At 43.3% G+C, this 23,636-nt stretch overlaps 1 long non-coding RNA gene across 1 annotated transcript in view; it reads left to right on the top strand.

Moving 5' to 3' along the window:
* The window catches only part of LOC119152632, a 105,390-nt gene that overhangs the window by 30,544 nt on the left and 51,210 nt on the right, over positions 1–23,636 (top strand). The window lies entirely within an intron of this gene.

The following is a 23,636-nucleotide window of genomic DNA, read 5'->3' as shown; positions in this document are numbered from 1 at the left end:
CCCTCTCACAAAGTCTTTGCTCTCACTGTTGTGCTAGAGGAACAATGGTTACATGGAGACAGGTACAGGCTATTGAAACCCTTTTGATTTATTCAGTTCTGTTCTCAAGACCAGATAGAAAAAAAACTCAATTCTTGCCCTTGTTGAATGAGTTTTGATTAAAAATAGCTGAAGCAGCACACATTAACATAGATTAAGTTCAGAAGTGGTACTGTGAGAAGGTGTCTTTTATATAGCTGTCTGATTTGCAGAGTTTTTACTGCCCTTCTTGTGATGCTGGTGACTTTGTGAAGTGGCATAAACCAAAATGAGAGAACAGCAGCGGAGGAGGGTGGCATCACTAATTGCCAGAGAGCGGCTGCTGGCTGGTGACTGCAGCTGTAAATGGGATATATTCTTTGCTTCCTGCCCTGGGGACAAACCTGCCTTGGTCACCATCAGAAACCACACACACAGCCAGGCTGTGCTTACTCTGCTGTTTGATTCATCTTCATCCCTGTGTCAGTTTAAGCACTGCTGAACAGTGCAGGTGACTGCAGTTCGAAAGGCATGAGCAATTTCCTGCAGAAAGGCTGAGGGGAGTAACTTGTATCTTGAGATGCTCTGAAACATCTGCCAGTCGATTCAGATGATGGAATGATGTCCAGGAGCCAAATACTAAGCTAAGTGATTCAGAGAAGCCTGATGGGCTATGTATCCTAATAACACCAAAATATAATGGACATTGAATGTCTAACTGCCTTTAAGTCATTTGAAAACTCCAGTCTCATTATATTTATGAGACTGTCTGCACCATGCTTACAGAGGCACCAAGCAGGCTCTCCATGAGTTCTCTCCCACCCAGAGTTGTCTGGTGATACTCATACAGGATTATATGCAAAAGAGCAAGCTTTGCTGTTGGCAGAGCTTATTAGTTTTGGCACTATGCAAAAGTAATTTTGCTTTAGACTCCAGCTGTTTTATCAGTGTGAAGATGCAGGTGGGTGTCTGGTAGCTTGGAAGGCTCTGCTGCATGCTGCAAGAGGTGGACATGGCCAACGTGCAGCAGAGGTAATGCTGTCAGGACTGACGGTGATCTCCTTCACAGCAATGAGATGACATCAGTATGAGCAGAAATATGGCTTAAAGAGGAGAGTTAGCTGGGTTATAGTTAGATAATCTCTACCAAAGCAGTAGAAGCCGAATGGAGATCCCCCCACGTTGCCCACAAGTCAAGGGCTACTTGCTTTCATGGACATGTCTCAGTACCCGGATGGTCCTGATTGCTGTTGGTCTTTCACTTGCATTTTTAGTTTCCTTTCCTCGATTCTGAAAAAAAAAAAATCTTTCCTGAGTCAGCTTACAAATCCTCCACTTTTTCTCTTTGTTTGGTTTTTTTGTTTCTTACACATAGTGTAGCCTGGAGACCGTGAGTGACTGATTCCCAAAGAAAAATATCTCTGTTGCCCAGGCCCATAATTTATAGAATGGCTTTTCTGACCAGTTGTGTTTTCCATTTAATATATTTTCTGTTTTTCAAATCTCCCCCTTCAAAGCGGAAATGCAGCGTTCCTCAGAGCTGTGATGGGGGAACACTGCTGAGAGCTCAATTTAAAGGTCAGGGGCCTGGGGGACGGGGCGTTCCTTTGCTTTCTGCTCTGAAATAGGCTGAAGACAAAGATGAGGAAAGAAAAGAGAGGTAAATGCCCTAAGATCATAAACAGCACTGCGCATGCAATCACAGGTCTGCATCTCACACTGTACATCACCACGGTGGGCTCATTAATGTTTGCTCAAAACGTTTGCGAACCGCCATTTCCAAAAAATCATCTGTTCTCGTGTATAAAAACAAATGAAGTCAGCCTTGCCATTTCCCTGCAGTGCTTTCCCCTGGAAGAAGCCAGCAGTGGGGCAGGTGGCCAGCTGACATCCCATGGCAAGGGTTCTTCGGGTACACTCAGCCATATATTATATGAATCATGCAGGGCTGTGAATCGGGTGCTGTGCTGTGTCGCGCCGCTCAATGCCAGCCAGGGCTGATGTGGAAGGGACAGTGGTAGGAGGGTTGTGAAGCCGTGTGTGACAGCCTGTAACCTGTGCTCCCGCTCACGTCTCCTCTCCATGCCCAAGGCATGGTGCAGACAGCTGAAAAGCAAAATAAAACTGTTGCTCTTCTAAAACTTGCCATCTTGGGTGTCATTAATGCCCAAGTCAAGGTACTGGATATTTGATTTTCTAATAAATTGAGACTGACCTAAGAAACAAGGCAAAACTCAGGGAATTCTCTTTGTTTTGATGGCCTGTGTTTTATTTATACCCCTTTTGCGTGTATTTCTGTAACAAGGCATTGCATGACTTTATGCTAATTAAAACTAAGGCCATCTGGCCCTGTTAGGATGTCCACATAGTCTTTGATACATGTCGCAGGAGAGGCCACTTACCGCTAGACTTGACTTGTGCTCTGGGGCAATGTATGTTCCCCCTTGGAGAGCTTTATGTGTGCACGGAAACGCAAGAGTCACTGAGCCTGAAGGACAGCAGCTACTGGTGACCCAACTGCCGGACAAGGTGGGTGTTGAGATGAGGTTCTCCACGTTCTGGCTTTTGCTCCTGAGGCAGTTCCTGCTTCTTTATCTGGTGGTGGTGTAACAGCCAAGCCATCACTGCTTTTAGGAGATATAGCTAGGACTCCGCTTCATTTTAGCCTTCCCTAAAAGCCTAAGCAAGGCTCAGGTCTGAGAATGAGACATACGGGTTGGCTGGGAGATGGGAAGTTTTGCTGGGAAACCATCTTTCCAGTAAAGGCAGGGAGGTTTCCTGAAGCACCCCACCACTCTGCCAGAGTTCCTTGTTAATACAGGGGCTGTTAATCTGGGTCTGCACTGAATGCTTCCAATTAATAAACCTCATACATAGTTGGTACATAGAACTGATAAGGATCTCCCCCGCCCCCTTGTATGAAAAATGTAGAAGAAAGATTTTTTTCAGTCATTAAGATTATGTTTTTTTATAAAGGAAAATGTTTCATTGGAATTCAATTAACATTTTCAGAAAAAAAAATTACATTTGAATATTTAAGATAGAGTTGTATGTGCCACCTGCAAGGTATTCTTCAATATGATGCTGTTTTTCTGTTAAAAGCAACTGCTGACTCTTGAATAGCCTAGCTAATGGCCTATTGCACTAGAACATGGTTTTCTATTTTCTTTATAAAAAGTTTGTTTATAGATAAATAGTCTGCCCTGCTGAATTTCGATTGTGACCCAATTCGGTCCCACTGTATTCAGTTGCAACTGCAGATGTTCTGTTCTTATTTGTGACACCAGAAAGCAAAAATGTGTTATCACACAGCAATGCAGGCAAGTCTGGGGCATGAGCCCTAAACTAGATGTTTGAAGATGCAAGCTGTATTCATACAATTGTTTTACACAAAATATGCAGGCTGCATACTACAGAACTTATTTTCCTGTAATTACATACACATGAATTTATATTGTTGAAAAAACCCAAACCCAAGCCAGAAGGGAAAAAAAATCCCAACAAAGGTTAATAGACAAATATGCCTGTAGTAGCAAATCGAATAATTCTGCTGCTTCAAATATTCTTACCAAAGTGCTCTCAGACTGGAAGAGTTTATTCATATTATTTAATCCTTTATCAGTAGAAAAATGTCAAAAAGTAGTGGCTACAGATAGTCACAGAGGCTTTTCCCAACTTCAGAAATTTTTTAGATCATGTCACAGAATTAGAGACTGGTCAGAGTTGGAAGAGACCTCTGGAGATCACCCAGTCCAGCCCCCTGTGAAGCAGGTTCTTCTTGAGCAGGTTGCACAGAGCCATGTCCAGGCAGCTTTGAATGGCTCCAGAGGAGGCTGTACACCCGCTTTGGGCAGCTTTGTCACCCTGAAGGTGACATGCTTCTTCCTCATATTCAGTTGGAACTTCTCGTGTGGCAGTTTGTGCCCATTGCTCCTTGTCCTGTCATTGGGCACCACTGAAAAGAGTCTCCTCCTTGTCAATTGCCCTGGAGGTATTTGTAGGTGCTGATAAGATCCCCTCTCGGTCTTCTCCAGGCTGAAAGGCCCAGCTCTCTCAGCCTTTCCCCACAAGGGAGATGCTCCACTCCCCTCATCATCTTCGTAGCCTCTGCTGGACCCTCTCCAGCATCTCCCTGTGTCTCTTGAACAGGGGAGCCCAGAACTGAACACAGCACTGCAGATGTGGCCTCACCAGGGCAGAGCAGGGGGGAGGATCACCTTCCTCTACCTCCTGGCCACATTCTTCCTCATGCACCTCAGGGTGCCACTGGCCTTCTTGGCCACCAGGGCACACTGCTGGCCCATGGCAACTTGCTGCCCACCAGCACTCCCAGGTCCTTCTCCGCAGAGCTGCCCACCAGCAGGTCAGCCCCAGCCCATACTGGTGCATGGGGTTGGTCCTCCCCAGGGGTAGGACCCTGCACTTGCCCTTACTGAACATTTTTAGGTTCCTCTCTGCCCAACTCCCCAGCCTGCCCAGGTCTCACTGAACGGCAGCACAACCTCTGGGGTATCACCCACTCCTCCCAGTTTGTATCATCGGCAAACTCGCTGAGGGTATGCTCAGTCCTTTCATCCAGGTCACTGATGAATAAATTGGACAGGACTGGTCCCAGTACTGACCCCTGGGGCCTCCAGCTACAGTCATTGACAACTCTCTGAGCTCTGCCATTGAGCCACTTTCTCAATCCACCTCACTGTCCACCCATCTAGTCCACACTTCCTGAGATTATGTATGAGGATGTTGTGGGAGACAGTGTCAAAAGCCTTGCTGAGGTCAAGGTAGACAACATCCACCATTTTTCTGTCATCTACCCAGCCAGTCATTCCATCATAGAAGGCTATCAGCTTTAGTCAGTCATGATTTCCCCTTAGTGAATCCATGCTGACTGTTCCTGATGACCTTCTTTTCCTCAACATGCTTTGAGGTGACCTCCAGGATGAGCTGTTCCCTCACCTTTCCAGGGATGGAGGTGAGCTTGACTGGCCTGTAGTTTCCTGGATCCTCCTTCTTGCCCTTTTTGAAGACTGGAGTGATGTTGGCTTTCCTCCAGTTCTCAGGCACCTATCCTGTTCTTCATGACCTTTCAAAGATGATGGAGAGTGACCTAGCAGTGAGATCTGCCAGCTCCCTCAGCACTTCAGGGTGCATCCCATTGGCCTCCATGGTTTTGTGGGTGTCTATAGATTTAAGTTTGCTTAAGTGTTCTTTAACAAGATATTCCTTGAACAAAGGAAAGGCTTCCTTTCTTCAGGCTTCTTCTCTTTCCCCCAGGGTCTGGGAAGCTGGGGGGTTGGTGGTGGCAGTGAAGACTGAAGCAAAGAAAGTATTCAGTAACTCCGCCTTCTCAGTGTCCTTTGTCACAGGGCACCCACCTCAGTCAGCAGCAGGCCCACGTTTTCCCTAGTCATCCTTTTCCTGCTGATGTACTTGAAGCAGCCCAGATGTCCATAGTATAGGAACAAATATAAAGATGAAAAAGTGTGTGTGTGGGGAAGGCTTTTGTGCAGAATATAAACTGGAGAGTTTGAGCTAAGTCTCTAAGGAATGAGGCATTCAGTTACCTCGAAGGTGGAACAGTTACACATTTGTAGTAATTTTACAGCAACACAATGTTTAAATGAGTCCTCCCAATGAACAATGGTATTTTGTTCTCATTGAAGCCTTGCACTGCATGTCTCCTATTACAGTGGAATGAGGAACAAGTCTTCTGGTTAGACTCCAGTGTCCTAATGAGTCTTCAGTTCCGACTCAGCCTTGCTGGTCCCAACTGTAGGCTGCTGGCAGCCACGCTACTGCTTGCTAACCTCTGTAAGGTCACCGTGGTGGAAATCACATGGGCTTGATATAAAACACAGACCCCAGGTCATGAAGCTGTAAGAAAACTGCTGTTAGCAATGTTAGGACCAAGTATCATTATGGTATGTCTCTGAATCGAGTAGATGATGCATACATCATGCTGTCTACTGATGGTCAGGGTCACCTTTCTCGGCTGAAAGAGAAAAAATGGCTTTGGTGAAGAGTAAGAAACTGTTGTCTGCCTAGTCCTGTGAGCTACCTATTTTTCCAAAGTATTTGTGTGATGAGGATTTCCTCCAGCACCTTGAGCCTCTTGACTGGCACTTGTTATCTCTTTCACAACAAGCATGGTTATCTTCTAGTCCCTCAAGTTAGTTCATGGCAGGAAGAGATCCTTACAAGCAAGCAGCACACATCAAATCATCAACTGGAAGACACTTTCTGCATGATGATGGAGAAGTTACTTATTTTTCTGTAGTACTTCTATTTTATTTGTTTGAAACATAATTTTCTCTTGACAAATACCATCTTTTCCTTTTCTTTGCCTGATTTATGCTGCAGTTCCTTTCCCTGTGTCCTGCAGGAGCATCACCACGTTCTGGCTTGCCCTCCCTAAAGTTACCTCTGGAAAGGCGCTTATACCCTGTTAATGTGCTCTCAGTATCCATCTATTCTTCACAATATTTCGGAAGCTGAACGGAATGTATGAGAGGGGGGTGTCCTACCCCCTCTTCCAGTTTTCTCTGTCTCCTTTCAATTTTTCTTAAAGAGAGGAAAAATAATTCTGGCATTGACTTAATTGAAAAAGGAAACTGAAGCCTATTTATTTAGTAGGAGTCAGGAGCCCAGATGAGACTAACTCCCTGCCCCTTCTTTTCTGCTGTGAAGTTGTCACTAATACTGGGCTATATTCTTTTAAATTTAATTTATGAAATACCATTGAAATTTGGAAGGGCTTGCAGTGACTGGAACTCAGCAAGAAGTAGAAGTTTATGGCCCCTAACGAGAACAAACAGAACCAGAAAATCCTTCATGTTCTCCCAGCTAACCATAGAAACAGCCATTTTTTTTCTTTTAAATAATCTCAAGGAAAAGTTAGTGAAACATAAATTAGAACGACTGCTGTTGATTTATTTTTCTGAATAAAAAGGACATTCAGTAGCAGGTCATTTGTTTTTGTTTTCTTTCAGAGAGTAAATGGAAACATATTCTTACCTCACTTTTCTCACAAGTACAGTAGATTTCCTAAGCTTGTGTCAAGGTTTTATTGCCAGGAAAAAGTGGTTGAATATTCAGCATTTGTAATGAGGGCATCATCAGACATGGAATACAGCTGTCAAGGCTGGTACATTCATTTTCTAGGCGTGGGGCTGATTTGGTTAATGATCATTGAGTGTCACTTTGCTGCACCATTAATTATGAACCATTTTGCACCTATAACCTTCCTTTGCAGGTGATTTTTGGAGAAGGTGTATTTCTGAATAAGAAAGCACCAAGACTTGATGAACACGCTAAGAAACCATGTCAGTTTTGGAAAGAATAGGGAGTTTTATTTGAAGACGAGCACTGAATGAGATCCACTGTACCAGATGGGACCGTGGGTCTGCTGAGCTTGCTTTCTGGTCTGTAGTAGTATCAGCTTTTTCAAAGGAAATGTGTGTCAGAAGGTTTTTCTGAGGACTAACAGAGGCACTGAGCAGTCATCCCTCTGACAAATTACAAAGTCGGTATGATCAAGTGGATTACAAATAGGACTGGAAACTCCTGAGTTCTCGTTCTGGCTCTGTCCTTGAATTTCTTCTGTGACCTTAAGCAAATCATTTGAACTTCTCCAAGACAGATTCATTGCTCCTGTAATTCCATTTGATATAGTAAATGAGGAAGTGTATGGTCCTATATATCTTAATTTTCCTATCTGTAAACATGGGTGAATGCTTTTGGTATGTAATTATTACCCACGGGTTCTGAGATGTTTCAAATCTTTAGAGTGCTTTGATGTTAGTAAGCCTTTTTGTTGATACATGGAGTATATATGCAGTAAGAAGTCTTAGAAAAGTTTCTAAGCTTTCATCCAAGAGTGGGTGGAAAAATACTGTATGTATATTATATATGTTTAATCTTGTTTTCAGCTTCTTTTAAGTGTAAGAATTTGCCTGTCATTTTTTGTCCAACACTTACCTGTGTTAGGCTGAAAGACCTAACAACTTCTAAAACTTTGTCTGCCTTGTTAAAAAAAAAACCAAAAGGCTGGCTTCAATATTGAAAAACCCTTAAGAAAGTCAGCCGGAGGGCAATACCCTGCTTATCTACACAGGTTGATTGACGGGTGGTGACAGTGACAAGGGTAACGTCCATGATGCACTCTGGATGCTCTGAGTGATTCATAGGCGTATTGCAAGCTCGTTATAATTATTCTCAGCTCTCTTTTCCAGTGAGGAGGTAGTTGGCATTGATTGGTAGCTAGAAACATCTTGTCATCATCTGCATGCTGTTTTGGAAGCACATGTTTACTGGGCATACCTGTACCAGTAGGTTACCTCTGTGTGATGGTTGGGTGGTGGGCGCTGTTGATGCTCCCATGGTGTTGGGAAACTGAAACTAGGGGTTGTCAAGAGTATGTGTTGACAGTTGTGCTGGTACCTGGAACCTGTCTTGTTGGGACTATGTATATCCTATGCAGTCCTTATGGGAGCATAAAACACACTGTTGAGTTATCATGACTTACATTCCTGTAGGCGGAAGAAAGAGCCATTGGAAAGCTGTTCAGAAATGTCCTGAAGCCCACCGTTCAGAAAAACACTTCGGAAAAGATGTTACTAAAAAAAGGACAGTATTTACAGTGCATGTACTTGGTGGCTCAGTGTAGATGTGACTACTTCAAGCTTGTGGCATCAAAACTTGTTTCTAGGGGTCTGGAGAGCGTGGCCTGGATGCTGTTCTGGTGGTAATGGCTGGTGCAGTGAGACGTGGCTTGGTGGGGTGATAAGGAGGTAGACATGGTCTCACGAGGCATTGGCTCTCTCTCAGGTTTCTCAAGTAATACGCTGCATGACAAGTCATTTTTTCTTTCTTTTATCTCCACCATTTCCCTGGGGCGGGAAGTAGCTCAGTATGCAGTTGCGTGGTGCTTACTACAATGAGGCTTTGATCTCAATGGAACACTCTAGACAAAGAAATAATAATAACCCACAATTATGCAGTTGGCTGTAGTACTGTGGCAGTAATGGAGACCTGATTGTAAAACAGGCTACAGGGGTCTTTTTTCAGTCTTGGAGCACATGGTCACATTGCTGTGGGCTGCAGAAACCATGGTACTGCATTTAATGCACTGAAAATCAGAAGTGGAAAAGAGACCTATTAGGTCATTCATTTTGTTGGCTCTTGACAGAATTATTTCTGGTGCCATGCTCTCACCAGAGCCTGGTCCTGTCTAGTTTTGAATAATTCAAGCCCTGGTGCTTCAGCTACCTTTTACTTGGAAAAACCATTTCAGTGTCTAATAGACCTCCTGGGTAGGAAACTCAGACTCAGTAACTGCTGTATATAATTTCTTGAACCATCTGAAACAGTTCCACCTCTATCTTGGGTGGCTGTGCAACTGAAATCACTCAAGCTTGCTAAAGCAAGCTCTTCAGTCACTGTTTTGGCCCAGCTCTTTTGTTGTTTAATCTTTTCTTGTGACTCTGCTCCTCTAGACCCAGAGATTCCCCCATAGCTGTCAGGAGTGATCAGTCAAAAACTACACAGGCAGACTGGTCTTCATTTATGCTAAGCCCTTTTTTATACTTGAATGACTGTATAAAGGGTCCTTAAAAGTGAGTGTATTGTGCAGTTTCTCTAGTATAAATTTATAAAAGGAGTATTTTCACAAAGTACAGTACCATTTCAGTAAAATTACAGCTTAAATCCCCACTTCCTGGATTCCTGTGTTTATCAACAAATATCTCTTTCTTTTTTACCCTAACACGCATATTCCCATTCTTCATTGCTCTAAAGGAAAGTTTAAGAGAGAAGAAAAATAATAAATACTAGGTCTTGAAAACTCAGAGACTATTAGAAGAAATCATAACAAAAATGTTGGGGTTTCCTGCTTTTCCTTTCCTGTGTTTCATCAGTCACAAGCTCTTTGCAGTCTGGCTCACAAGGTCTTGAAGCTGGCGGCAGTTACTGGTTTGCTGTGATGGGGCATCACCCCAATGCGCATGTGGTGCTGCAGCTCCGTCCTCTCTAGCTGATGCCACTGTGGGAGCTTCCTGTGGTCATCTGGAGATGAGACACAGCCAAGACATTTCTCAGATAGTCCTGTGATGTGTAGGGGACTACACGATGAAAATGTCGTGGAAGTCAAGGTATAACCCAAAGAATGAATAAGGAGCAAGTTACTGGTACATGGAGGATAATAAAACACGTGTACTTGTCTCTGGTCAAAAGTTCATCTCTGTGTAGGGCCTTGGGAAGAGCGTGAAACTCCCATCAAGGCATTTTAATCTAGGGATCTCCTGCTCCCATTCCTGCTTGATGTGTTCCTGTGTAGTTACCTCCGGACTTTGCATATGGAGCCATGGCACAGAAGACCCTTCAGAAGTTCTGCTGTGGAGCCATGATGGGCTGGACCTTGGCCTGCCCATGTGCGGTTTTTTTTCTCCCTGGTAAAGCCATATACACACTGAAGGGGATGCACGCACTGCAGGAAAATCTTCCCAGCTGCTCGTTCAGGACAGGGACTAAGTGCCTATTGGCAGTGCATCTTCCACAGAAGGGAGAGAAAAATGGTACCTGGTATTTCCTAAGTAATGTGAGAGTGTCCTAATAAGGGGCAGGTCTTTATAAAGCTTTTACAATACCATTTGTGATTTTAGGTATAATACTGCGAGGTGTAATTAGGCAGAAAGCAGGACATGGTTTTGAAATGCTGTGCTCGACCCGAGGTTGCAGAGGTTCAGTCCTTTGCCTTTCCACGGGCTGTCTGGCAACACTTGAACATGATTTTTCTTTCTCAGCCTGGATTTGTAGTGGATCTTTTGACTGATGTTCCAGTGTAGTGAAATTCTCACTGTATGTTGTCCTGTGCTGGTCCAGCACACCACCTGCTAGGGGCTCCAGGCATCCCTGTGACATTTGGTTAATGCTGTACAAAGTGTTTCCCCAGAACCACCACAAAATTTTGTGAAGAGCAATACTGTCTGCAAAAAATGTTGACTTTTAGGATGGCCACTTATAGCTAAATTGTGTGAGAGTCCCCCATCCCATCAGAGCCCCAAAGCAAAGCAGCAAGGCCTGTGCAAACAACTAAGTCCACCAGGGTCGCGTTATATTTCTGTCTTGAATATTTTGAATCACTTTCTCATGAATAATATCTGCAGTGAGCCTTAAAAGTATTCAATAAAGTGTTTCTGCTATCAAATATTTTTAAAGTGTAGCCTAATCGTAGATTGCCCAGTAGAATCTGAAGAAACCACCTCTGTGCAAAAGGGCTTTACAAAGACCTTTGCAGCAATTAATCCCCAATTAAAGTTTCTAGAGCCAAGTTCTGATTTCCAACAAGGGAAGGAAATCTGTGGCTGCGATCTCAGCAGGATGTGGATGTTGCCTGCACCAGGTCTCAAGTCAGCACTTTGCCTTCTGACCCGTAAAGAAAAAGTCACCTGCTAGTCTGCAGGAGTTAAAACCCAGGCGGGATGTGCAGGCTGGTGAGGACACTAAAACCTCAGTGCCCACAGGGCTCGTGGGAGCAAAGGGGAAGGCTCACCAGGGTGTGCTTTGAGAGTGCTGGTGGAGGTAGGCAGGCAGATCGCTGGACCCTGCACCCTAACATGCACATGAACACGTGGAAAATGACGACTTGGTGATTTTAGTTCAAAACTATGTGGACTTGGAAGCAATGTGATTTTCTTTCATGCATCTTTTATCTGAGAGTTGGCACGTTGTGCTGTGCATAGAAATTAAGAAGATGACTTGGGGCTCTCTTCTGTCGTCACTTACATGGTGTGTAACTCAATATTTTGTTTATTTATGGGAAAATGCTGTTCTGCAGCTCCACAAAGATGTGCGAGAGTAAAGGAAGCATGAGGAAGGAGAGGGCCAGCCCTCTCCACCCCAAAGTGAGAGCACTGAAAAAATAAAACCTGGCACCTAGGCTGCGGCTGACTGAAAGCATCTTTCATTTGTGCATTAAAGCCAACGAATCCCTGGCCTCATCTCTCCCAGCCTACCCTCAGCATCAGCCAGCTCGCCAGAAAAGTAAGGGCCATAGGAAAATAAACTATGTGTGTATGAATGACTCTGATCTATCAGAAGCCAATAGCAATTAAAATGTCTCACCCGTATCTGATGATTGCAACACGTCTCTCCTCTGTCCTCTGTTGGCTTTAAGCAGTCCCTTGTAAAAACAAGAGAAGTCTATGTGTTTGAGTGGGTACAGGAGATAAACCCCATCATTTTTGCACTCCATTTGTACACTGAAGTGCAGCTGAGAATAGTCCCGAGCCCTGTGACTGCAATATTTTAGTGATGTTTGGATTATCTTGCTCTAACGTGTCCTTTCCTTTCTGCAGCTGAGGGCGTCTCTCTCTAAGGTACATTCCTTTCAAGAGGATGAGTTCTGCACTGAATATTTTAGGGCAGAAAAGTGTAGTTGAGGATGCCAAATTATTCCAGGTGGTTAGATTATATTTCTAGGCACAAGGCTGGGCTGGTTAATGGTCTTTGAATGTCACTTTGCCAGACTAGTAATGACAGAGGCACTCTGCAATTCCTGCCTTCTTTCTGTCAATGCTTAGAATGTTTGAGGATTCGGATATAACCTTAGGGGGATAAAATGCTTTGGCTTGGTTAAAAAGGCTAAAATGGACAAGTCAAAAACTCTCAGGCTGAGAAAGGAGCATTGAGTCAACAAAGAAAGAAAAATATTTATTTAAGAAAGACGCTGCCTAGAATTTTCTTGTCTGAAAGAAGCTTAGGGAATTTGATGTGAGGGGCTCAAAACCATCAAAAAAAAATCAGGACATGGCCAGAACAAGGACAAAGGAGTCCCTAACGTCAGTCCCAGTCTACCTGCCCATGCTGCTGCCTTCACTCATAGAGGACTATGGCAAGTCATCAGACATCAGCAAAACGTCATCAGACCCATTTCAATGTTTTATGAGAAACAAGTTTTCATTTCTGACTAGCCCAATCCTATAAACCTTGAGGGGAGAGGTTCTTTTTTTTAATAAAATAACTAGATTAACCAGCTGACAGAAGTCCCCTGACAGCCTGAGTGTAAACATCAGCCGACGCTAATTGCAGGACACCTGAAACTACCAAATTACTGATACATTTACCCATAACTGTGTGTTGCTGGCTGTTCCCAGTGCAGTGGCCGTGTCTCCATTAGAACAGTACTTGGATCATCTCATGTGTATCATGCGTATGTGATCAGATCATGCGTATGTGTTACTTCAGTGCTGGCAGTGTGTTAGTCATGAATAGGTACCAAAGTATCTAATTCCTTGAAAATATTTGGCTTTTATTCTGTTTACCAGTTATTTGTCCTGATGAGTCCTAATACTAGGTAGGCTCAAAACCCCTAAAAGACAAATCCTTCCGAATACTTTTGTGCCATCTCTAGTCTAAACAAAGTTCAGCCATTGTTTTCTTGAGTATATCCCCATCACCACCTCCAATTCAGGGATCAGCAACAAAAATCAAATGCAGCTATTAGCAGGACAGTACTGTGACAAAATAAATGAAGATAGATGACACCAGCCTGTATTTCCTTGGTTTCTTGCCCTAAGAGTCACCCACCCTCCTTATTGTTCTCATTATTCCTCCCCATATTTGACAGAGAAGAGTCAAACTCTGCAGGATGTTTGAAGAGTCAGTAGCATATCTGAAAGGACATTGAGGTCATGTCTGCTCATCAATGTCTGTGTTTTTCTTGATATTTAGTACATTAACATTCTGACTGACGTTTCCAGCAGCGAAGACAGAATGGCAAGTCCTGGATGTTGAGTTTATCCTTTTGGGGAAGCAGAAACTCTCAATACCCTCTCTCTGGATGAGCAGTGGAAACAATATTGATATTGGCTGAAGTGGACACAATGTTTTAATTAAAGAAAAAAATTCAACTTTATTACAATAAAGGATGCCTGATTTAGGGGGTTCTTACTCAACATCAAGCCAGGGATTCATGGTGCTGACTCTATGTCTCTTCAATTGCCACTGAGACACAGGAAACATTCACAGTGCTATTGCCTGACTTTTTCCACCTGTGCATTGAGATTACTGCTGCTTATCAAGCCCCCAATAACTATGAACCATCAATAAAAAACTTTGAACATGTAAGAAAAAGATAGAGGGAATCTAGGCAAGAATCTTAAGAAAAAAATTATTACCAAGCACAGGGCAAAAAAAAAAAAAAGGATTTCCAAGTTGTGATTTAAAAATCTAAAATATTTTTATACAATTTTATTGTAGTATTTCTGCTGAATGTACCTAGTTTAAAATGTTGCATGGGGTGCTCATCAGTGTAGCTGCTTGAAAGGATGGAGTGACTGTGGGGCAGCTGTTCATTGACTTGGAACATCCTGAAGCCCTCTTGTTTTATTTTCTATTTCTTCAACATTCTTGAAATATGAAAATATTTTTTTTAAATTGCAGTTGAAATGTAAACCTCTTTCTTCTTTCTTTTAAGCTTTAAAACTGTAAATCTTAGAAACTAGAATATTGGTTTCTGTGTACCCTTTTCAGGAAATGATGCAGGATACAGTGATACCACATGGGTACCTGGCTGAAGCGCGGTGGTCCTTCAGGACACCACGCTGGTGTCCCCAGGCTGGCCTTGCTGTGTGCAAATGCTGTGAAAAGGCACAAGGTTTACAAGGAACTGAAAGTGCATCATCAGAGGCTCTGGCTGCATTGGTACTGAATGTGACACCTGAACTGAAGTTATAATCCTTGTTTACGACCAGGAGCAATGTCGGGAGAACAGATCTGTTGTGTGCTTCATCCAGGTTGACGCAAAGCATAGGTAAATGAGGGAAAAGATACTGTGGGATGGTCTGTGGACCATAGCATCCCTGTGCTGGTGCCAGCCAGGACCAGCACCCCTGTGGAGCAGCGCACTGTGCGGATGCAGTGGCTCAAATGTACAAATAGCCGCAGTAAAGTGCGAGTAAGCGCGAGTAGTTTTGGAGCAGGTTTTCTCTCTGTGGGCCATACTGTTGGCTCGCAACATCATGGAAGCTTCCAACTTTCATATCCCTATGACCCGTCTCTCATTGAGGCAAATGACAAAACCAGATTCTTGGTTTTACTGGGAGGTTATTTTGAGTTATTGCTGCACGGAGGTAGGGGAAGTGGTAATAATTTACATGATACAGATATCTCTATATTTCTTCACTACCATTCAAAGCATGAAAGGATTTATAAGGAAGATGTGCCATTTGTCAAAGGTGTTTTTAAAATACAGTTGATCTAAGCATGCAGATAGCTCCGACTGTGTGGTGTTGTCAGGGACTAAACACTAACCTATGGCCTATGTCATCTGCTAACTTATAAATAAGGTGCTTACATCTCTATGTTTCCAGTCTCGTTCTTCACTGTCTTCACTTGGGGTCTGTTTTATCCAGGCAGATAGTGCCTGGCTTGAACACAGGAACCCTCTTGAAGGGCTTGAACAAATGCCCCCTGCCAGAAAGTGTAAGCATATTATTTCTGAATCAGTATCTACATTGTCTATAGTCTTTACTCCACTTGTTGCAGAAATCCATCTAGAAATTGTGTTTCTCTCCATCTGTTTTGTTTTCCCACAGGTACAGCTTGTGCAGGGGAGGCAGAGCAGCCCCTCTTCTCAGAGCCTTCATTCTCTTTTGATCCTGCAGCCCTTGGGTGCCTGATGGAGAGGTTGGACACTTGGGCATGGGGAGAAGTCCACTCAACAGCAGAAGCATTTCTGTCTCTAAGAGTGGAAGTAATTTTGCATTTTTATTTTTGCAAATTTATTTCCCTAAGGAAATAACTCAGCAGAAAATATGCTCCTCTGAGCCCCTGGGAAGCCTTGGTGCCAGGGCTGTAAAGCTCACAGCCCCGTTTCTTTAGAGAGTGTCTTCTTGGGACACTGTCCCAACAGCTGCCTAGTTTCTGGTACAGAAGGTGACATCCTGGCAGAACTGATGGCCATGGCAAAACACTGGTCTATCAGCTGGTATGTACACACAGGCAGGCATAGCGGGGAGGATGGGGCTCTATCCATGTCAGCCCCATTCCCGTTTGTGCTGTCTCATTTAATCTGGGCTGTTCAGGATTACGTGGGAGCTGGACTTAAGGCCGTGAGAGAGAAGAAAGCTTTGGCGTCCTGATTTGTAGAGCAGGCTTGAATGGGACATCAGATGGGAGAGTCTGGGAAACCTCTCTATACCCAGAGGGGTAGTGTCTTCTGAAGTTATTTCTGAGTGGTTACTGTAACCTGATTTGCATACAGGGGAAATAATGGTCATTACTTTTCGGGGCCAATATTTGTCAGTATTTTTAGATGTGTTCACTGGGTTAGGGAGTATCAGTCCTGGAATATCAGCAGAGCTATTTCATCCTGGTTATTGGATGCACAGCAGTGAATAAATTTGCAGTTGGGTCTCCTGTCTCTCAGGTGACAACTGCGACCACTGAGCAGCTGGTTATTCCAGAAATTGTCTTTATTTTCTCAATAATGAGAAATCTCACAGTGAATCTTAAAAAAACCCAAACATTAAAAGTTACATTAAAACTGGTGATCATATGATTTTGTTTCAATTAACCCATCTTTTCCAGTGAAAATGATTTAATGAAAACTGATCACAGCATCACTTTCACTAGCACAACAATACAAGTAAAATAGCCCTATAGGTTTCATTTACTTCAGTTTATGGCAGGTATTTTAAAAGCCCAGTCTTGCCCTTCACAGGGAAATAAAAATGAAGAGTTGCGATTTCCAAAGTTAATGATGCACCAGCCTGGTGTGTCAGGGCTTAACCATGTAAGCCCTGTAGGGCTGGAGCAGGGAGCTAACTGCCTGACTGCTCTGAGGAGGTAACTTTGCTTCCTGGAATGGTTTTATTTCACATGAATTCAAACGATAAGCAGTCCGTTGAGGAAGCTGTTGGGCCAAACTCTGCAAAACGTGCTTGTGCAATTAATTCTGCTGTCTCCAAATGATCGGGGAGCAGAGCCATACGCAGCAATCCTTTCTGTTGAAGTAGCATCTGCACATGTACACAGAGCCGTCATGTGCTGGGCAGGCAGCCAGCGTGTCCTGCCGGTGCTGAGGCTGTATGCCTGATGGCGTCAGGACTTGGATCTAGATTCGTATAATTATGGCTCACCAAAGGGCAGTGCCTTCTTGAATAATAATGAAATTAAGCACAGGGTTAAAGCTAGAAGCATGCACCAGCACTTCCCTGCTTCATAAATAAAATCTACTGAATGAGATGTTAAAAGGTTTTCTTAATAAGGATGAGATGTTAACTCCCACAAGGAACAAGAAAAATATGGGAAAAAAACAAAATGAAAAAAAACCCCACCCCAAAACCACTCAAAAACTCAGGGTAGATTCCATCATTTGAACCATGTGTTGAAACAGTTCCCCAGAGCACCGGATGAAATAATACCTGTCAGACCTGGTACCTGGGGAGGCAGTGATGCACACTACAAGGTGTCAGAGTGTCGGGGGCTGTATGTACAGTGCCCCGTGTAAGTCACTCTTATGTGTGCCCCACGGGAATATGTGTTGGGTGTGCTGGTTTGCCTGGCTTCACTTTACAGCTCTTATCACAGAGATTAGCTCCTGAGCTTAAACAGTGGGCTTTGCAGCCCTAGCAAAAGCTTCGGGAGAAGCAGCAGCTCCCAGGTAGACCTTGATTCATAAACAGATTTAATAATATGGAATAGCATGGAGAATGTTTCATTTAGCATGCCTGCCTTCTACAGTTTCCTTTTTTCCTACACAAACCCCTGGAAACCTAAATTTCTCATATTTTTTTTTCAAGTGCAAACTAGAATATTTAAGTGCAAACCCCAAATGCTTTTATCTGGAAGTGCCGCTAATATGTTAGCTCTGGATGAGCTGCCTCATGCGTGCTTTTATTTCTTTACAGACAGGACTTGTGAGTGCAAGTTGCTTGTCCCACGAAGCACCCATAGCCAAGACAGGGCAAGGGGTTGCACCATGGGAGGTGGAGCTATCTGAACCCCAAAAGGATGTGGATGCTCAAGACTTGGAGGCAATGGGCTGGCACACCTCCAGGTGCCCAGGCTCTCTTTCTTGGCAGCCCTGGGGATAAACAAAAAGCAGCTGAGATCCCTCCCTTAGTCTGCATTCCTTGTCTTATCCCTAGTCCTGGCTTGTTCACGCTACTGAACCTGCATGGGGCAAGACCACGCAGGATAAGCATCCTAATTACAGCAGAGAGAAAGTTCTTCAAACAAAGTGAATTACAGTAACGAGACCATTTCTCTTTCTGGAAGCGCTCCTTTGCAGAGAGCCAGGTGGGGAGCCTCGGTGGTATGGACACAAGGGCTTCTTTGGGGGGCAAAGCTAGTGAGACCTCTTGGGGCTTTGCATAAGCTCCTCCAGTGCCAAAGGACATTTTTATACAAGCTGACAGTTGTGTTTCTCTCCTTTCCCCTCACTCTCCAGTTTTCACAGGGGAAAAAATAATATCCGTATTTATTTATTTGGGGGTTTCTGCAGCTGTGAACATATTGAGAATAGTTGCAAAAATATCCTCTCCAGGATCTGCACATGCAAAGCAGTGTGCACCAGAGGGAAGCAGGGGGCTTGTCTATTATTAATCGTAATACCCATCAAAACTTGTGCGATAAGGAGCATTGCTTGGGTTTTTCAACTAATTTGTCTGCTGTTCGCTGTTTACTCAGGAATCTGGTTTAAAACCCCATGCGGTAATATAATTGACTGAAGAACCATAATGTAACCAGAAAATGAATCAGAAGGAATTATTTTACAAACCCACCACTTAACTGCAAGTCAGTGGCAACCCGCAGTGGCCCTTCTCATCTGCTTATCTTCATTATGGCATTAGAGATACTGTCTGCTCTGCCAGGCTTTTCCTAACCCCACATTCACAAACATCCTCTTTCTTTTTTTCCTTTTTCCTTGAGATAAATGTAGCATTCTGCTAATATCTGAACCTTTTATTAGAGAAAGGGAATAATAAATTGATGCCAGTGAATAAATAGAAGTTTTGATAATCCTTGTGCTGTTCACCTGTTGAAATGGACGTCAGGAGAACAAGGGGCATAGCAGGAGAAGGTTGCAATTTTAGTTGATCTGAGGGTCAGCTTAACACAGCATCACTTGTACAAATGAAATTGTGCTGATCTCTTCTATCTGAAAATCTTTCTCTTGGCTCCGCTGTCCCAAGACACTAAGAACCTTCTCTGCAGTGAAAACTGCTGGGAGCTGCCCATGCCGGCCAGTCTTATAATTCTCAAGTACTGAGGCATCACTGGTAACAGACTGTGTTTGGGAAATTTGGACTCTATTGAAAAAGAACAGAATGTTCATGTTTCAGAAATATTTTTTCCAACTCTTGACATTATTTGTGGTAGCCGGAAGAATATGAAAATACTGGGAAAGGATCTTTAGTACAGGCAAAGGTATTCAATGTAGATGCTATTTTTTTCTCTTCAACGGAAAATGTGTGCAGATTGTACATTTTAAATCACAGATTACTGTGAAAATGGATATGTTGACTTAATTTAATTTAAGACAGGTAGGTTCAACTTAACTCTGTACCTAAGTTGAGAGAGTTTTGAATTAACTTCACATGCTGCCTATCACTGGTGGTGTCTTGGGTATATTATTCTGGGTGACTCACCAACACCACGGACAGTGTTAAAGCCAAATATACTTTCTTTTTAAATCGCTAATCCATTTTCTTTACCATTAATTGCCACAGTGTTTTAATATGTGTTGTTCTTCTGGCCTGCTCCCCGAGCGTTTCAGGGGCCAGCTGCATGTGTGTCGATTACCAGCTATCTTCTCTCCTCTGCAGCCATCCTGACAAGAAACCACATCTGAATTTGTTCCCTTTTCACACCACCACTTGAATTCTGCTGTGACTCCATTCCAGTTACAGCTAAATCCGTGCAAGAATTGTGAAAAATTCAGATTTTTTGAATCCAGAATTAATGCTAAATGTCCAACTCCACTGTTGATGTCAGATTCAGAACAACTGTAAATACATTGTGAAACAAGTCATTTTTCAAGGCTCAATTAGTGTGATTCATCAGTTTCTGTAGGCTTAGGGTCTGACTGAGTTTTTAACCATAGTTCAGAGTAAGTGTTGCACTATGAATGTGTCCCCTCCCCTGACAGTACAATATTCTTGTCAGCAAAGGGAATGAGAGAAAGAAAATGATGCAAAACTGAAAAAACGTTGGGTTTTCTTGAGCTGGTCAGAGAAGTACCATTTGCTAAGTAGTAAAGACCGTTTGCTAATCCGTTGCCATCTGCCTTTATTACTTCAGCCCACTCAGCCAGGCACTGCAACAGCCACTTTATTGCATGTATTATACCAACTTTAAATCCTGCACTGAAAAATTGTGTGTTTTATTTAATCTTTATTTTTAATAGAGACTGAGGACATGCAGCTTTGCTGTACTGGAAAGGCTATGGGTCCTGTGGATTTAGCATTTTTCTGCAAATTTTGCTCTATTTTCCAGATTTATAACTTTTTTTTTTTAGGTTCCATAGCTCATTTGGTTGCCAGCATTACTGGAAGCTTCTTGATGTAAATCAACCCCATTGCTGTCTCCCTGAGTCTGGAGACCAACTAAAACAATAGCACCAAGAGGTGTGAGTTTCCCCCCTTCATCTTAATAGACTGTTAACTTCAAAGTCTACTTGTGACCACTTAAAGGCTTAGTGTTAACCTCTCCTGCTACAGGATGTCCAACAAATGCACTTGTTGTCCAGCCCCATATGGACATACCAGATGTTCCTTCCACTACAGTGGACATTCCAGAGGAAATTGCTGCTGGCGGTGTGGTCCAGCAGCAGGACAGGGGTAAGAGGCTGGGCCAGTCCAGCCGAGGCCAGTAGTGGTATTCTTTTTGAACTGCAGATGCTGGCTTTATAAGCTGTCTCCAGCAATTCCTCTTGTGAACTACCACTTCTAACCATTTTTCCAGATTCCATAGGGTTGTTGCTGAAATTGCTGAGCAATTTTTGTTCATCTGCATCCAATATTGAGAACTTTTAACAAGTCGTGGAATATTTTTTTTTCCCCCTGGGCAGAGAAAGGGGACGATTTTCAGACATATTTTCCTCTCTTTTTCTGTAGAAATAAAGACAGGCATTGACTTATGTTTGTGCAAGGCCATCTATTTAAAACAGATCCAAAAGGACTTTGACATATGTAGGTAAGAACAAACTTTTCTAAACGATAGCAAAAGTACAAATCACATGCTCTTCTTTCTGTTACACTCCCATTTGGCCCTGTCTTGCTATATAAAGCACGCTTGTTTTGCTTCCTCCTGAGGTGCCAAAAGAGAAAGTTACTTTACCCACCTACATATGCCTTAGAACTACTTTTTATTTATCAAGAGTAATTCTAATTATCATACTGAAAATCACTGTAGATTTTCCCCCAAAGCATGTCTTTCCACAGCTTCCATCTGCATAATTTCAGGCACTTCTTAGGTATTTCCGACTTGCTCCTTTTGCTCTCCCCTTCTCAAAACCAGAGAATCACAGAATCATGTAGGTTGGAAAAGACCTTTAAGATCATCAGGTCCAACCATCACCCCAGCTCTGCCAAGCCCACCACTAAACCATGTCCCTAAGTGCCACATCTACATGTCTTATGCATGATCTTACTGATAAAGTCAAAGACTGAAAACTTACAGTATGATCTCTCCTTCTCTTTGGGGTATCTGTCTTTCTCCTACTTTGAGTCTCTTCTGCTTCTTTCCTGTCTCAGAAATAGCAGCTGCATTTTGTCGCCCTCTTCTAAGCCTTCCTTTCAGCTCCATGATACAGTTTTATTCCTCACTGTCCTGTGGGTAAAGGGATTACTGTGTCCCATGCTTTTTTTCCTCAAGTTCTCAGTTTTTCTCTGGATATTTACGTTCAAGGCTCCTTATATATTTTGTGTCCCTTTTCATCCTGGGTACTGTCTAGTCAGTTCCAGCTTCTTGCTGTACAGTCTCATATCCTTAAAAGTCACTTTCAGCTGAAACTCAGAATCAGAGATTCATCATCACCCTTCATGACCTACCATTGGATTTGGTCCTTGATCTCTCACTATTCTCACTCTAGTTCTCCATTCTTACATTTGTCAAAAAGTAATGCAGTTTCTTTCTGCAGAACATCTCCATGGTAGAAATACTGCCTGGCATCTACTCAACTGAACTTTGATCCATCCAGAGGGTGATTGCTGTACAGATCTTCCCCGCTTGGCTCTCGAGGACACTGTGGCCTCTCACACCTACTCTGACTGCAGAAAGTAGCTTTTCTTTGGTGCTTACAAAAATCCTAAAAACGTTTATCAATGCACCATGCAACAGCTTGCAGCAGTGAGTAGTATTACTCATGTTGTTCCCTTTTTGTCTGTGCTCACTTTTTGCCAGTGGTCTTACATGTAGTCCTTCGTAAAATAAGTCAAACCAAGACTTGGAAGCCCTTCTTTCATTTAGTGTTGGCAAAGTACAGTGTAGCTGTTGCCCATGATGAGGACAGCCCTGGGATAGAGGACTGCAGATGGTATGGTGGACTCTGCGTTGTTCCCTCAGACATGTTTGTACTCAGTGCTTCACATGGCCCCACACGCGTGGAGAGAAAGGAGGTGATCTTGCAGGAGAGGGTTGTGATGGGGGCAGCCGTGGTGGCCATGCTCCTGCTTCTGGCTGCCCAGAGCTCCCTCTTGCAGCGGTGTCATCAGGGAGGGGAGGTAGGAGAGCACACCAGCATCAGGAATGTGTGGGTTTAGCCTCTGTAAATTTTTGGGGAGCTCACTGGAGTCCTGAACTGAAATCCCATTCTGCAGGAAGCATCAGACTCTCTCACATGCTTGGATAACGAAGAGGTTCTGGTCCCCTGTGTGGATGGATCCCACAGAAGCACTGTCTTATTGTAATTCTCTTAACACATCTTGTTATTATTTGTGATAGTTAAAAGGCAGAAAGATCATAGCCTGATTCTCGTAAACCTGATTGTATCTGTCAGTCTGGCAGTTAAGAAATTGTCTCTTGATCTGGAGTCATTCTCAGAGAATACAGAAACCCACCAGGTCCTTTTCACAGCTTCTTTTCTGGCTTCACACATAGTGTCAGAGCTCAGAGAGGGGTGGCAGAAAGCATCAGGTGCAGGGTACCACAGTGACATTTCCAGCTAGAACTGCCTCATATTCCTGAAATTGTTTTCTTAGGAGTCAGTTGGTTGTGTAATTTCTTCCTTCTTTTTTCTTGATGGTTATGATGATCTCTGTTCTGTGTTTATAATAACGTGTGTTTACTAATAGTGTGGTGGCATGCCACTGCCAAGCTTCTTCTGCTAACAATAAAAAAAGGGAAAATTGATATTTATGGAGACTTGGGGGCTGGCCGGGCTGTAGCTCTTGATTTTTATTGTAGCTGACTGCAAACTTCTCAGACGCAAGAATCTGTATCTCATTGTGGAGAGCTGGTTTCCATTTCAATCTGGGTCCCATTATTAGGGTTTGGTTTACATTCTGTAAGGTTAGCCATGTGCGGATTCACACAAACAAATATGTAATTTATGTCTGTAGCTTTCACTTGTGGTATTTAAACCTCCACCTATTTGAAATGTCTCTGGAAGGGGA

Source organism: Falco rusticolus, chromosome 8 (genome assembly GCF_015220075.1).
Source record: "Falco rusticolus isolate bFalRus1 chromosome 8, bFalRus1.pri, whole genome shotgun sequence".
Classification (NCBI taxonomy): domain Eukaryota; kingdom Metazoa; phylum Chordata; class Aves; order Falconiformes; family Falconidae; genus Falco; species Falco rusticolus.
Note: the sequence above shows the minus strand (reverse complement) of the source record. Positions and strands in the feature narration are given on the sequence as shown.